Source organism: Pseudopodoces humilis, chromosome 1 (genome assembly GCF_049639895.1).
Source record: "Pseudopodoces humilis isolate 2021_Gansu_Grassland_sample_001 chromosome 1, ASM4963989v1, whole genome shotgun sequence".
NCBI lineage: Eukaryota > Metazoa > Chordata > Aves > Passeriformes > Paridae > Pseudopodoces > Pseudopodoces humilis.
In genome coordinates, this window is record NC_142200.1 from 91442144 (window position 1) to 91455974 (window position 13831).

At 39.3% G+C, this 13831-nt stretch overlaps 1 long non-coding RNA gene across 1 annotated transcript in view; it reads right to left on the reverse strand.

Annotated features, from left to right (window-relative positions):
- Positions 1 to 2814: 2814 nt before the first annotated feature.
- Positions 2815 to 13831, reverse strand: part of LOC148185169 (uncharacterized) — a 40807-nt gene continuing 29790 nt past the window's right edge. Inside the window, exon 6 of the long non-coding RNA XR_015772999.1 lies at positions 2815 to 4091. This is a non-coding gene — a long non-coding RNA (uncharacterized LOC148185169). The remainder of the gene's footprint in view (positions 4092 to 13831) is intronic.

The following is a 13831-nucleotide window of genomic DNA, read 5'->3' on the forward strand; positions in this document are numbered from 1 at the left end:
ACAGCAGTACTCTTCACCTAGATGAGCTGTTATGAACCCATGGCTACATATATGCAGAAATCATGGTCACTGGCCCAAAAACAGACCATTGGCTCCTAAAACATGTTTCTGCAATAACTTTGGTGGTCAGCATCACAGTCACACTTCACACTGTCCTCTTTAGCCCAGCAGGTTTCTTACCAGACCCACCATGGAACAGCTTTAGGCACAGACCAGCCTCCCCCATGGCAGTGAGCTGATCCTCAGGCAATTAACTATTCCATCCTCCACCTCTCTTCCCATACAGGGATAGTTTTTCCCAGATGCATTAGCCAGCTGCTCACAAACATAACAGATGCTCAGTTTGACTGGTTTTAACCCAAAAGATATAATTAGTGGCAGTTTAACATAAAGACCAAAGAATAAAAATTTTAACAAGATAGTTGAACATAATTACACTTAGATAAACACTGATGCTGAACACACAGGGCTACGGATGGTTGAAACCAGAATTTTCAACAGGCTTAAAGTTGTCGTTTTTCCCCAAACTGTTCCACCTTCTTTCTCCTACTAGCTAGAGAAGGACCATCATCCCCTCAAAGATAAAAAAATACCATCTTCATCAGGAAAGAAAGATTCTCAGTATAGCTCTTTGACAGAGATAGTTGATTTTCACTTCATTACTATACCCTTCATACAGTACCTAGTTGCTAACAAAGAGTGAAAAAACAGTACTCCCTTTCTGGGACTGATTTATTTTCAAAACTTCAGTGATGCAGCCAACACATGCATCTGTTTGGACAAATTCTGAACTCTACCATCACATGCTTTCCCATACAGCTATTTCCTTTCTCAGTATGGTGTACAGTTGCAACCTGACATCCTACAGGATTTCATTAGTGTATAGAGTTTATATAGAGTTAGGTTGCTCTATGAAACATATGATGAAAGAAAGAAACTCCAGTCAAAACTGTCAAACATTGCTGTTCCAAGATAGGCTCCAAGCTCTTTATCTTGACAACTATGCAGGCATTCCCTTCCCCAGAGAGTGACCCTACCATACACTTCTTTTGCAGTCCCAGCTTCAAGCAACCAGAGTACACTAGTTTTGCATAGATCCTAATTAAGAATGAATTTAACAACAGACTTTGGAATGTATTTAGAGTTATCACATGAATTTTTTAGACATGCTTGATGCCAAATGCTCAGCGTGGCATAACACACCCAGTAGGACTTATACTTTTAAACTCATGCATTTTTGAAAACAACATGGGTGTATTTTTTAATTTAAGCCTGACACCCATCATCTTTCACAGGAGAGGTTCCTACAGGGTGTTTAATATAGAGAGCAAATGGCAGAAAACAATCAAAATCCCTGTTGCTATTATAGGTGACGGACTCTTGTTGTCTAGCACTTGGCAGCTATCGTAGAAGGAAAGGGACATAATTATACACACTTGAGGCTTCATTTCCTTCACAAGCACCCTTCATTAGTACTCTGGTAAATATACTTGCACATCTTCAGGAAGACAAACACTGCTTTTTTCAGGATGCCTCATCAATGCACTAATTTGTGGTGGCAAAACACATAGCAAATAATTTATCAGCTTTTCTGTGGTTTTTCCATGCACTGGGGAAGCCACGAGCCAGTTATTACCACATTATGTGTTGATAGCAAGGGCCGATACGATTCCATACAGCCTGGGTTTTTCTGCTAAACATAAAGACCCAAACTCTGTTACTGATTTTCCTTTTTCCTAGGGCAACATTTTTCGCCCCCTTCTCCTCACATTTGGTTTGTATGTTCTTTGGAGTGGGAATGTTTCTCTATGGAACTTCCCAAAAGAGATTTTGCTGTAAATGTCTCAGCTCTGAACTTCTGACACAGTTTCCTTTCCTGTCTCCTGCAGACTTTGTATGTGACAACATGGAGGTCAGTAGAGCCATCCACACTTCATTTAGACTCTAGCCTAAAAGGGACAGAGAGAAACATGATGTATACTGTCCCATCAGGTGTACAACTCACAAAGATAACTTGCTTGCTGAGGTTTCTTGAAGACTGATAAAACTCAGGGGCTAAAATCCCATTCTTATTAACACTCTGCTCAGACACCCTTCACTTGCCCTTTCTACAGTTTTAAAGAAGATTTTTATGATGCTACTAACTTACAGATTTTTATTTTATAGACTGTTTTGCCAAGCTGTAACAGAGTAAGATTTCAGGGAGATTTCTTACCATCCCATGCATTCTCTGATTTTCCAAATGGCAGATACCTCTCAAAAATCCTGGTCACACATAAAATGTAGGTACTATCCCTCTCCCTCTAGCACACAGAGCATTGACATTTTCAGACAGTTAGATTATTTCCTCTCTTTGCCATTTCATTTTCCTGCTGTAGCCTCAGTAAAATTCTGGGACATCACCAGGCTTAGAGAAGCAGCCGCTCTCTCCCCTCTCTGCTCCTGTTCTCTGCTCATTCATAAATTCAGAAGTACCCTGCACAACACAAAATCCTTTTGTGGGTAATGTGATGTACATATCATTGCATTAGCCATATTTACTAAGCTATAAGCAAATTATGTTTTACATCATAGCCGTGAAGACAAATATAGTAATAGAATCAGGTACCTTTCCAACCAGATGGAAATTTGCTAATGCAATAGGAAGTTGCTTATTAAATACAATGAACTTCTGGTGTCAGGAAATACAAACTGCAAGCATCATCAGGTGAAGGGAAAATGGCTACTTTAACGATCCTATACACAGATACATAAATTTATCCTGATTAGAAAAAAACCCAGTCGATACTTAGACTCTCCTAAATGGGGTTGTTAGTTTGTAATTTTTTATTTTTTTTTAAATACACATCACAGTAAACTGCTAAAGAAAAGACTGTTGTCACCTATTCACAAGTGGAAAAAGAAGCTATTACGTAAGCCCTGAATTTAGACCAATATTGGAATGAAGAAAAAATCCTTTAAGGCACTCTGACATTAGCATTCTGTGCAGATGTTCTAGACCTTTCAAGCAGTGATAGTATCTAAGACAGGCTGTACCAATATTTTTAACAATACAAAACAACAAACAGTGCTTTTACATAATTCAAGAGAAACAGCATTAAGAATGTGCAGGCTGCAAACGAGCAAAGCAAGACAATTAGCAATGCATTTACCGATATCAAATGTTCTTTCAATAGGAATAATCAAATCCAGGATGGCAATTAAAGAACAGCCTATCTTATTGATTACTCTGTGCAAACTGGTCACTGACCAGTTACTGAGTAGTTCCAGTTCACCATGCCTTTCAAGGACAGATAAGGACACAGCCTCAAAAACCTACAATTTCATCTCCCCCTGAAAGGCACATCATCCTGAAAACAGACTCATCACAACAAGATTGCATGAACAGATACACATAAAACATAGAACCATACTGAAGCTCCAGAAGAGCAAGTTACTTTCATTTGGGTGCACAAAACCAATTCACTGGACAATGCCTGAATGAGAGCATCTGGGCTTGAACTACCTGAAGAAGTGTTCTGCCAAGAGAGGCACCAAAAAGGATTAAGTAATTCCTGTTAGAATAGTCCTGACTGCCTGGATAAAGGCCACTGTGTGGTACAAATTAGGACAGTGCTGTTCCATTATTAAGGCTCCACCAGTATTTCTTCTTAGTGGGTACTTAGCAATTTCCTAGTTCTCTTGAATATTTTGTTTCAGCAGTCCTCCAAACAGCAAATATTTGCAATGTGGATTTTCTAAGGGTTGTTCTGGCTTTCAGAGGCTAAACTAAGGAAGTTGTTTTTTTTGTTCTTGGTTGCAAACAGCAGCATACAGTCCATTCAGCATTTCTGCACAATAACCCACCTACTTTCTTCATAAAACAAATTAACATCACAAATCAATATTCAGAGGGGGTTTTGTTTTGTGCTGGTTTTAAGTGACAGAACTGCTTGCTTTTCCTGTCAGAAGAACTCTACCAGAAGCGTGCATTTTCAGTCCAAGAAGCTGTCACATCAGCATATTTCGGGGAGACGATAGATGTTAGCTCGTACGCCTTCTCATCCTTCTCTGAGAACTCAACACAACAGCCTGCCACCCACCACAGTAACCTAAGAGATAAAACAGAGAGCAGCACTTACAGAATGAGAGGGCCTTGGAAGCAAAGCTGAATTAAAAAGACACACACAATAAGACTATAGCTGAGCATCAAAGTGCAACATCATAGCAGGTAATAATGCAGAAAACAACATCCTGCTAACACAACTATCCTGCTCCTACAGCCAGCTTAACCTAACCTATGTAGCACAGTACTTTTCAGGCTTGCTGGAGGAGGCTCAGGCCAAAAGACCCATTTCCTTAAATCAAAGCTATCATTTGTAAATATACTTATTTTATAACTTAATCACCCAGGACCTTTAACCTAAAAAATGCATAACCATAAGGTTACAAAACCACATGCTATACTCCCATGGAACGCAAGAGGTGTCTGTTGCATTTGCTCATTTGGGTGGACTAACTGGGATCCACCGAGGATCAAAAGGACCAAATAGCTGTGAACCTCAATACTGTGAAATCCAAGGCCATACAGTTCAGGGCAAGGAACAACTTGAGACTACAAGTTTATCATTAGAAAAGGAAGAGAACCTGGGAAAACCAGGTGATCACTGGATGAAAATGAGCAACCAGTGTCATAGAGCAGCAAGAAGGAAATTAAATCCTATAGGGTTTCAATGAAAGAATTTTGGTGAGATCTTTCTCAAATGCCAATCTCCAGTTTCATCTTTTCAAGAAAGAATCATCAAAACACCTATGGCAATGTGCTGCAAAAATTAAAGTGTAGAAATGGACTTCTAGAGGGTAGGAACACTTTGGAGAAGAGGCCAGAATGCATTGGTAACCACTGCAACAACCTTGAAGAGACACATTGTCCTTGGACTTTATGATGCTTGTATCCCAAATTATCTGTTCTGTTTATGCTGGCTGTTAGGTTCTTCACCTTTAAGACTAGTTCTGAGAGCAAAGGGAGGAAAGAAGAAGCATGCAGTTTGTTTTCAGAAACTGCACCTGCTGCCCTGCATTTTCCTCCTCCTGGACTGTGTTGTCTGCAGCATGGACAGCAGGAGAGAGCTCTCCTTTGCTTTTAGTTAGGTTTTTCTTTAGCTAGCTGAAGCAGAGAAGTTCCCCAGACTGTGGCTTTTCTTTTCCTAGGGACTGATCAGCCTGCTGTGGGCTGAAAACCCAGAACAACACCAGGAGCTCACACCTGTGGCCCACCAGGGCCCAGGACACAGCATTTTCCAGCACTGGAGGGACTGATAAGAGACTGAGCAAGCTGAGCTACATCCCACAACAAGAACTTTCTGAATTTGCCATCTCTTCAGAACAGAAAGAGGTTCTATTGTTTAATATTATTAATTTTTTATGCTTGTGAATACTTTGTTTGTTAAATAAAGAGATTTTTCCACTTCTCTCCAAGGAAATCTTTTCCTGAACCAGTCAGGGGAGGGGGCAACTTGAACCTGCTTTCTAGAGGGACCTCTTTGGAAGTCTCCTCACAAATTTGCCCTAAACCAGGACACACATCCAGATGAAGTCCAGCTGTGAGACCACCAGTAAACTGTCCTGCACTGCATGGACAAGCCTTGCCTTTTAAAGGTTTCACTTTCAAGAAGCACCAACACAGACACGTGGTAAATAAAATCAGCATTCTTCACATCCACATTAGTACCAGATTGACTACTTGCATCACTGGGTTGGTCTACAAGACCAGATTTCCTTCTGGGCACAAGATTCAAGCATTGCAAGCATGTAGGCATCATTGAGACTTCAAACCTACAAAATGTTACAACATGCCTCTATTTTCTCTTGGCAATTCTTTTCCTAAAGCAGGCATAATACATTTCTTTCTGTTAGCTTGTGCCCACCCTTACCTGTGGAAGGTACAGAGAAAAAGACTTCATGGCAGCTTGTATGGGAAAAAAAAATAGCTTTTCCTTATTAAACAAGTCCATTAAAATTATCCCAAACGTGAACATTCTGTGCTACTGCCGAAAGATTGTTGTACCAGGATTTCAAATCCAGTGTTATCATTATGAAAAGAAATTCCAGACAGCTAGCAAAACCACAGCTTAACCAAGCAGGGTTTCTTTTACTCATGGCTGCAAAAGCAATAATGGAGAAAATGAAAATAACCCCAAAGTCAGTCTTCTGTATGTCATGCTATTCTCTTTTTTTTTTCCAAAGCTAGTAAAAGATTTAATAAATTCAATAATTAAAAAAAGGAGTTGCTTATAATTACTGCAGTATTAAAGAAACATATTTCACTTTGTATGGCTTGAAATTTTGACATCATTCTTGGCTTCAGTATCATACCCAATTAGAAACCCCTGGAAGAGTGAGAACGACAAGAGCCATTAAATGTGTCACAACACGGGGTGAAGGGAAGAAGTGCTGGAAGTGGAGGCTTTTCAAAGTAAGCATAGGAAATTGTGCTGCACAATGAGTACAGAATATGTTTTTTTCTCTTCCCCCCCCAGCCTCCACCTCCTGCCCTGCTCCTCATGACATACACACACATTTTATGGCCTAAGAGCCAGCGAAAAAGGGTGTGTTCTTTCAGGTTTACAGCCTTGACTAATGGAATTGCTCTAAATAACATTTTGATCTTGTAAGGTCATGCAGAGTGCTATACCTTTCCTTTAATGATTCAGGTCTGGACGAAACATTTCCCAGAATTGAGATGGTAATGAAGTCATTAGTTTCTTCCTACTTGAAGCTCTGGCTAGGAAAGGGAATTCTATGGGTAAAGTCTGAGAGGGTCTTTTTCATAAAGCTCATACCCAGCTGAGCTGTAACACCTGTTACATTTTCCCAGGAGCCTGAACTGCAGAGCATTTCCAATCTATTTGCTCTTCTTCTCCTACAGCACATTGACAAAAGCTGGGGGAAAGGGTTTTCTAAGGGAGTGCTAATTGAAAAAAAAAAAAAAAAAATCTATGCCTGGTGCAAATGTTAACTCACATCCTAGCTAAGATAGTGATGATTATTTCCTTGTCTTTGAAAACACAAGCCGTTCCAGACTGCATTTAAATTAAAAATACACATCTGAAATAGGTTCTTTAATAATTCCTCATCTTTTATGTACAACGTAAAGGATGAAGAATTACTCCAAAAAAACTTCCACTAGTGAAAACAGGCCATTATGCTGTTTTTGATACTAAAATACAGTCTCTGCTCAGCAGAGAAACACAGCACTAAGCACATGCCAATAAATATAAAACTAACAATTATATACACATTCTTACAAATAACAGATCTTGTTGAAACAGTTTTAAAATATGTTTTTTTCTCAAGCAAAGGGAACAATAAGCCTGGATATTCAAGGCTTATCAAGGTATCTGTGGGGAGAGGTGCACTGCTTGTTCACTTGGAGCAGCAATACGCTTCATTTAAGGAAATTCCAAATCACAGAAGAACAACACATCCACAAGTTAGACTCAGAACTGATATGCACTTAGAAACCAGCAAATGCATCTTGTTTTGCCACTGGTACCCTCTCAGACCTCCCTCCAAAGCAAGCCCATGTATAAATGATGTTTTCTAGAGCAGACCCAGGTGTTCCAATGCATTTTGGTCTTGCCAGCTAATTAGCACACATGCATACACACAGAGTAACAGAGCATTAGAAAGGAAGGTAGTAAGAGACATTCTTTGACTAAGGAATCTGTTCCCCCCACCAGACTGAAATAACGCAGCCTTACTGACCACCTGAACATGCCACAAAAATCAGCTCTTCTCAGCTGTGAAAGCAGGACACACTTCAAGTGGTGGGACATCACACACATTTGTCTTTTTGCAGCAGAACTGTGTGGCTGTTGCTGTGAGCACCAAGGCTTTATAGTCAAGAGACAGAATGAAATTCTGAAGAAATGTCTGAGAGTATCCCCAGCATCCTAAACATAACACTGAGGCTTCAGTACACCTCTTATTGGAGTCAGAGTATTCTGTTGCATTGCACTTTTTTTCCTTGCTTTTATCTCTCAAAAGCAATTCTGAAAAGCCTCTAAAAATGACTGGGATTTTTCAGGTTTTTTTTTTTTTTATTGTTTGGGGGGTTTTCGGTCACTTTTGTCTGAATTTTTTTTTTTTTTTTTTTTTACTCTACGGCATATTGCACAAATGTATAAAGAAATGGAATGTGGAATGGAAATTCTTGAACATCTTCCCAAAATTTAGGAAGTCCATATCCAAGAAAGAAGAGGCATACCATTAAAGAATAAAATTAATCTTGGATTTTAAATAAAACAGAGAGTGTAGGCCAAGAAAGAATACTGCTCATCCTCATCTTTATGATTGATATGCTAAAATATCACACTAGAAACAAGTAAAGCATTTATTATGAAAAGCTAAAATAGGGATTTTCTTGTACTTTTCCTCCAGAAACATCAAGCTAAGTTAGTGTTTTCCTTTTAGTATTTTAAATCTTAATTAACTATCTGGAAAGCAGGGAATTATTATAGACTAACTTATGATCATTTTCCTGGCAGAACACAGCATGCTTACCTTTCTGATTTGCTGAGTCTATTCTACACATCTGTGAGAAGTAACTTTGCTGCCAGGTTTTATCACAAGGCTCTGTTGTTTTCCCAGAAAAATAAAGTAGAACTGTTTTCTGTCAATGTTTATATCCCCAAAAGCATAGGCTATAATGACATTATATAACCTACTTTTACTTAATTTTGCCTCTGCTTTTGGTCAGCCCCAGCCAGGCAGTGGATCATGCCATGTTAGAGAGTCACAGAATCTTTAAGGCTGGAAAAAGCTCTAAGATGATCAAGTCCAACCTTAACCTCACACTGTCATGTTCACCACAAAACCATGGCTTCATGTGTCACATTTACAGACCTTTTGAACTCTTCCAGGGATAGTGATTCCACCACTTCCCTGGGCAGTCAGTTTCAATACCTGAATACCCTTTCATTGAACAATTTTTTATTAATAGCCAATCAAAACCATCACCCCAGTGAAGGAAGGGTCTGTAGGCAAGCAGAAGACAGCATCTCACACTCAGTCCCAATTCTAAGCACATCAAAACAGCAGCTTAAAATTTTACCATGTCAACTCAGCTTTAGTTTTTCCCTACAATGTGAAAGTCTGCTGTTTGATGCACCTGAAACACACCTATTCCCCCATTTTAGCCATTTCCCAGCATCTACATCCCTCTTGTCCATTGCTTGCATAACTGTTTTTTCACTTCCTTCCAAATTGCCCCTTTATTGAGCAAGTTGTATCCTTCCCATAGAGAACTATTCCTCTTCTTTAGCCTATTCAACCAAAAGAGCTGCATAAAGTCCAGTCCAGACCTTTCTAAACTACACAATTGCCTTTATATATCCTGCTTTATGCTAGTTACATCCTCGTTTTGAAAACAAGTAACAGGATCTACTGGTACTCCATGCCAGGCAAAGTATCCCAGCTGGATGAGCACATTCCCTATCCACTGCTAAGCCTTTCCAGAATGAGGTGATTCCTGAACCACCAATAATCAAAACCTGCTGATGGCAAGTTTACAGAGCTCCTGTCACCTTTCCTTTTGGAGAACAAAGGCAGACCCTGGCACACACCTGTCTGAAAAGGACTGCACCCTAAAGACTCCAGAATCCTTGGGCTTCTAGTTGCAATTTTCTTCATACTTACATCTGAGCTGGCCATGGCCTGCCAAAAGGGCAGGACTGGAAACCTGGAATTCAGATACCTTATCTGTACCCTGGAATTTGAAGAGAAGTAGAAAACTGATTCATTTTAGCTTCACACTTGGCACAAATTCCTTTCTCCACTATGTCAAACTGTTAAGTCAGGGTGAACCGTTGGAAAGAAAAAAATCTCCTTCAGCATCTCTTCCCTGAGAGTGAGCAGCACAGAGCAGAACACAGAGCCTACAGAGAGAATACAGAGCCTACAGAGAGTGAGCAGTACCAGTCCAGCAAAAGTTGCTGTCCCACCTGCTCTGCTACTCAGGCAGGAGCATGAAATGGAAGGTGTCATTCACTGGGGCTGAGGCTGCCTGTGGCATAAACAGTCTGTACATCTGACTATATGCTTGAATATGTCAAGAACTACCACAATAAGACTGTGTATAAGCAAGGATATAAAATGGAAGTTAAATAACTGAGTTTGAGAAAAAAAATCCCAAACATTTTACCATCTTGTTTAATTACTCTGCTTTCTTATAGAACAATTCAGCCTATTGTCTCTCTTCTCCCAAATAATAATTCTGCCTTTGAGTTAACCTAAAAACCTGCTACAATTATCAAGTTATCATAAACACCTCAACGCTTTAACAAATTTACTGACACCTGCTAATCCAAAACTGCATTTCAGATTAAGGCAACACTGGTCACTTGCTGTATACGTCCAGAATGAAGAACACATGCAAAACACACCCTCAGACATCAAAATCCATGGAAACTAATGTAAAGAACTCTAAAGTTGTTTTTTTTTAATTAGTAATACACTTTAAGTACAACAAGTTTTCCTACACTTAAAGCTTTAATTTTAATACATAAAATTTTCTTTTTTTGCTTAAATCAAAAAGCTTGGGCTCTGTCACCCAAGTGTTGACACTTCAGGAGCAAGGGAAAGAGAGGAAAGGTACCAGTTGTTCCTGTATTCATCACAAAGATCAAAATAAAAGGAGAACCACAGAACACGGCAGAGATTTAAAGCTGAAATTAAATACCCTTTGTACATTCCAAAATAAATTTGTTTTGAGTAAGTTAACAGCCTTTGAAATGGCAAATACAGAGCTACACATTGTCATCATTTCCCCACCCTCTCTCTGCCATTCAAAGTACACAGCTAAGGAAAAAGAGAAGAATGGAAAGGAGCTCAAGCCTGACTGCTGTTCACACTTCTAGTTGTATGTTATGTACACAGTGTTTTACTGTGAACTGACTTGGAACAGAGCTTGTGTGAAATTTTCTTGCTAAACTCACATTTTTCATTCAACAAAACACAGTCACTCAGAAGGTATCACATGTCCAGATGCCACTCCTCACTGGTGATGTTTCTGCCCACCCCAATCTTATTAAAGCCTAGCAATTAGAAAATTCAGTCAGGGTACATACCCAGATTCAAGCCCCCAGACAGGCTGGCTGTTTTACAGCAAGCAAGACCATCTAACCACCAAGTATCTCCCCTTTCAAGTGTTCTTGTCAGAGTTGTTATAGCTTGTACTAGTAAAAGGCAATATAGCACCAAAAAGAGGTAAAAAAAAGCAAAACAAGTGGTAATCTTGGTCACTTCTCTGAAGTTTTGGAAGGCAATAAACACAAGTCATGTATCCTAAGTCAATATCCTGACCAGGGACTCCTCTGCATCCTACCCCAGGTGAAAGGATTTGATACAAAAGTTCAGCACATTCAGAGCAGAGAGGTAGAGTCCCACAGATGCTGGTTTTACAAGAGAGAGTACAAAGTCAAAGGGAATTCAACAACACTTCACACACTTCAGTGTCCTTGAAAAAGCCCCAGAAGTGCTTATCCTTACGTGTCTTTCTACACTTGAGAGCTGTGCCCAAGTGCCTTGTATGGGTTCTATAAACAAGAGACAGGGAAGCGCCTCACAGGCAAAGTAGAGAAGACAGCAAGCAGATTCTCCAAGGCAACCTGTACAGTGTTTACTGACAGTAAAGCATTACCACATGGCATTTTCTCCAAGTGGTAGGTGTCTCAGATTCTGGGAATGACATCCCTGTGAATTCTTCCCTTGTCTGCTCCTTTGAGCAGTATTATAAAGCTCCATACATAAGATTTTATGATAAAGAAATTATATGGTTCATTTACTTCTCAAATTTTATATCATGAACACAGGATTATTCTGCTTCTTAAGTATTTACTATGAAAAAATAGTTAAAAGACAGGATGAGGTTATTTTTATGCCCTAATGAAAATCTACCTCATTCAAGAGTCTCCTCAAGTTTATTACTGATGTAATAAAAATAGTAAATAAATATATATATAGAACAACAAAATCAAAACAAACCACAAACATATAAGCTAAGACTTAAGTTACCAGACCCAACAGCATATACCACTACCTTTTGTAGCAGATGCATGATCTTTAGCTATGACTGCACATTACTATTACACCAGTGACAGATCTGATTCAAGTCTTTACACCATTTACTTTTGAGGTTCCTACTCCTTCTGTGGGCTGCTATCCTTCAATTGTGTTGACTCATGCGTTTACCCAGCTATATTCTTGATAGCATTCTCTCAATATTATTAATAATTTTTAAAAACCCCAAAAGAAATAATTTCAAAACCACACAAATTTGCAAAGTATTAAAAAAAAAAAAAACCATGACCCCACAGATGATTTTAACAGTTTTTCCTTGAAGTATCACACTCTTTGCAATATTAGAATTGTGCAACAGAGAGAAAGCACATTCTAGAAGTAAGTAAAGCCGAGCAGTACCATGTTATGAAATATCTACATTGTATCAGCTCCTCAAAAGTCATAATCACAGAATCATAAGTCCTTGCTTTCTTCCCCCAGCTGTGATCACCACACACTCTTTCCTGCAAAATTTATCCCTACAGGAGCTGTGGATCCCTCTCCTAGCTTTAGCACTGTCGTTTGAACATGTCAGCTCTTACAGGTCTCTTTAATATACCACTTTTCAAACATTAATTCACGCAATCTTATACTATCTCAGTGTCAAATAACTGAAGTAGTAAATAACTTTTTTTTTGTGAATTTGACATGTTTGGGGAGGTTCAGGCTGGATATTAGGAAAAATTTCTCCACCGAAAGAGTGGTTCAACCTTGGAACAGGCTGTTGAGCGAAGTGGAGTAGTAACCATCCCTGGAAATGTTCAAAAAGCAAGTGTACATGGCATTTCATGATATGGTATAGAGGGCATGGTGGGACTTGGTTGAAGGTTGGACTTGATGATCTTGGCAGTCTTTTCCAACCTTAATGATTCTACGTTCCCCAAGATCAGTTTGAACAGTAAATGTGATCACACCTCCTTCCAAATGCCTTCTTGACTATAAGGTCTCTTGGGTAGGCACTATCTACACACAGCATTCACACATTTTGTAAATTGTGGAAGCTCTCATTTTTCATTGCTCTTGAAGGTTGGGGTTTTTGTTTGTTTTAAAGTGGACTGTCAAGTGTGACTTGCAATGTAACCTCCCAACACCACGAGGTAAGCTAGGGTCACTGCTGCTCACTTGTTTGCAGAAATCACAACGCAAAGAGAGACTGCTTATGGCGAGAAGAATGCATCACCTGATAATGACTGCATGATTATACATGCAATGACACTGAAGATACAGACAGAAGACACATCACCATCTTTCAAACTCATAATGATACCAAGGAAGAGCTGGAGCAGACATTAAAAGAAGATAATAGAGATGCACCATGTTATCACAAAATTACAAGACAAGCATTCTTGTCTGCTGGGACATTGCTTCTCAGTTTTTTGGTAATGGTGGCTTACTTCTTCATCAATTTCTGGGTAAGAAGAAAACCAGAACATTGCTTACCAGTTCTGGGTAAGAAGAGAACCTGAACATTGCTTACCAGTCCTCTCAGATTGCTGAATAAACAAAGGAGAAATAGTGATCAGAGGCAGCTGGCTCCACCTCAAAGGTATCTAAAAGGGAAATTGGGGTGGACAACACAACATTCCAGTGAGAAAGTTTATTACCACCTTGAATTGAAATAAAACAAATTTTAAAAATTATGTACAGCATCACTCTCTTCAACAAACAATATAATAAGAGGGGAAAATGAAGAAGATTAGTGAATCATAAGGTAAGAAACCTCTGGAACTGG